Source organism: Rhagoletis zephyria, unplaced genomic scaffold (genome assembly GCF_001687245.7).
Source record: "Rhagoletis zephyria isolate East Lansing unplaced genomic scaffold, Rhagoletis_zephyria_1.1 Rzeph_scaffold_04320, whole genome shotgun sequence".
In the NCBI taxonomy this organism is placed as follows: Eukaryota; Metazoa; Arthropoda; class Insecta; order Diptera; family Tephritidae; genus Rhagoletis; species Rhagoletis zephyria.
Window position 1 is genome coordinate 22567 of NW_016161403.1, and position 3326 is coordinate 25892.

General features: G+C 31.9%; 1 long non-coding RNA gene across 1 annotated transcript; it reads left to right on the plus strand.

Moving 5' to 3' along the window:
• The first annotated feature begins 202 nt into the window (after nucleotides 1–202).
• On the plus strand, nucleotides 203–2885 carry LOC108370567 (uncharacterized). Its single transcript, XR_001848652.1, has 2 exons — nucleotides 203–263; nucleotides 2602–2885. It is a non-coding gene; the product is annotated as an uncharacterized LOC108370567 (long non-coding RNA).
• Nucleotides 2886–3326: the final 441 nt, after the last annotated feature.

Genomic DNA, 3326 nt, shown 5'->3' on the forward strand with positions numbered 1-3326 from the left:
TTATGTATACATTTGTCTATATCTATCTCGATTCGTTTTGCCTGTTACAAACAACCGTTATGTGAACAAAGTTATAATACCCTTGTGCACAAGTGCGCTCGGGTATAAAAAGAGATTAGTCATACAAAATTATAACTATAAAGTTATTCCAGATAAAACCGATAACTTTTTGGTGCCCAACCTAGTTTTATCGGTTATACTTGCGAAGAAGAGGAATGTTAAATGTAAAAGTAAACAAAAATTTACGCTAGTAAGGAGAAGAGGTTCGTAAAGGTATTTTTAATAAAATATTCAGTTAATATATATTTAAATGGCATAATATGTGAAGCGGAAAAATGTGACCACGGTGGCATAGAGAAGAAGTTTAACTTTTCCTCGAGTTGTGTGAATAACAAGCACAACCAATTTGGATAGCTCGAGCTTTGATTAAGATTATAATTATATGTAAACGTAATTTTATGCTTTGCCGTTCGCATATATTTACACATCAAATTTCATGAGTACCTAGTACTCACGCCTTTTTTTAGTGTAACAACTAAACGAAAAATTTAATTTTACTTCGGAAGATAATTTTAAGGTCATTCTGCTATAATTTTGCTAAAAAAACTTCTTTACTATTAATTTTTCACTCTTAAAGGTTTAGCGGTTTGAGGGTTAATCTTGTTTTTAATTTTCTTGTTTTCGGTGGATTGAATTCAAATCTTAAACTGTAGTATGGTTCCCTCGAATTTAGTCTAAGTAGTAGTAGTTTTTAGGAATAACATTTCACACATAATTTTTTACAGGTTTTGTTAATTTCCTTTTTATGTGACTTCTTTATTTTCTTGGTTTGGATAAGTTTTAATTTAGAGGAAAATTTGAATTGGATATTTGTGAGTTCAGTTGGCAGATCAATGTGTTTTCCAAGCGAATTCTGCATTTTCGTTTGTATGAGTTGGCTGCAGCGAAAGCTTTCTTTTTGGTACAGTTTTGAAATAATTTAATTGCAAATATATCTTCTTTAGTTCTTTAAATTTTATGGTCGCCAATAAGGTAGAAAATATTTTTTTATTATGTAAACTCAATGTCTTTATTCGTAGATAGAAATCTTTATAATGATCAAACAATTGCATTGTGAAAATCAATAAACCACATGAACCATAAATTGAAACAAATAACAAGTAACAAGTATAAAAGTATTTATACCCTACACTGGGTACACCATATGTTCGTCCAGTATCTACCAAGCATATCTATCGCCGGTACACAAATATTGAGGTTTCACATTTGTACTATTGCAGCTTAGAACAGGTTTATTTGAAGTGTAAGAACGGCAGCTTTTTATTTACTCGTTTGTACATAATTATATGTAATTGTGCATATACATATACATATGTTTGTAAATAATTGAACTTATATGTGAACATACCCTGCAGAAAAAATTATCAATTGATAAAAAACAACCCACTTGTAGTTATCTTTTTTGCGGAATTTCTATAAAATATATATGTAATTGGTAGTTAACTATAAAAATCTAGCTTGAAACTAGTTGAAAAGTATTGCAGGAGTCATGTAGACGCAATCCGGAGATTGTTTTCTTTAACCCCAAAAGTCCTTTATTCGTCGCATCGACAAGATTACGACGTGTGTTTACTATTCAAAAATAAATAGGTACTTCCAGGGTTAAACAAGTTTCTATTTAAATATCCTCCATCAAATTTTACTTTGAATACACTTTCTTTCTGCACTTCACAAATACATTTTCGAATTCAGGACAAATAAATTGAATATCGAAACTTTATATTATCATTTTGAAGACCTTTGGTTCCTTCCTAATCAACTTCAAGTTAACTCATAGTTAGATGCATTTCCTGCAGGGTATATGTATACATATGACATGAGGTAATTAAAAACTTGATTGAACGTAGAAAACTAACAGTGCAATGAAAATGTTTTTATGAAAGTTTTTTATTCGGTTGGATTTATATTATTTATACATATACTTATTTCTGTACTATTTATCTAAACTTGTTTTCGCAATTAGCATTATCTAGAGTGCAATATGTACATATGTTTATGTATGTATGTATGTGCATATCGACGGTACTTTGGCAAAACCTCGTATCTCAAAACACTCTCATACAACACTCTCTAACAAAAAGCTCTCTATTAATAACAAGAAATTATTTTGAATAACTTTTTGATCTGAATATTTACTATTAAGTACATTTTAGTTAATTAAAATAAAATATAATGAATCATACTATTTTAAGCCGTATTTTGAATTAATTTTAGGAGAAACTTGGTTGTAGTGATTTCTGAAATTCGAGGTTTTGCCAAAGTACCGTATACATGCATACATTTGTATGTATGTTAAATCTCGAGTTAATATCATTAATGGGGACATGTAGATATCTGCAGCATACATACATACACAATTTTGATCAATATACAATAGGCATATTAAATACCAGAAAACCGCACTTTTACACTGACACAATTTGAAACTTTGAATTTGAATACTTCTTATGCATGTATTTACATATGTACGTGTATGTTCACCTTATGTATGGTGCATTTCAATGGAATCTAATAACTTTGTAACTTCTTCACTCAACTTAGAGTCGTGTAATACAATCCGGACCGAAAGGTAGTCACAAATACGTTGTGGCACACTGAAACGCCAAGAAACAACTGCTTCCATGAAGACACCAACCAACTTGCCAAATCTGCAGAAGATAGCCAGCGTCAACAACAGATAAAAAGCTGTTTCTAACATTTAACCAACACACAGTGGTGAATTCGCTAAGCATAACTGTAATATTTAGAATAATGTGCAGAAAATTTTCTTGTAAATTGGAAAAGTTAAAAATAAACGATAAAAAATGGTATTGAAATAAAATAAACATGTATGTACATTAAAATACGTCAAACAAAGAAAATCCTGCATTGTGAAAGGACCCCGACTCAAATTTTAGTATATGGTATAGTGGTTAGTGTTTGGTGTAGTGGTTAGCAGTGCGCGCTACCATTCCACAGAGCCTGGGTTCGCCAATTTTCCGACCAACATCAAAAAAGTGTTTTCTGATAGCGGTCGCCCCTCGGCAGGCAATGGCAAACCTCGAATTGTATTTCTGCCATGAAAACCAGCTTCTCATAAAAATACAATCGTCGTTTGGAGTCGCGTAAATCTGTAGGTCCCTCCCCTTGTGTGACAACATCAAGGAGAAACTTGGCCAAACACTAACATATTAGAGGTATTCTCGAAGTCTTGCACGTCGCACGGATTGCACGAAAAGCAAAAATACCATGCCAAATTTGCCAAGAGTATGAGAGCACCCCATTGC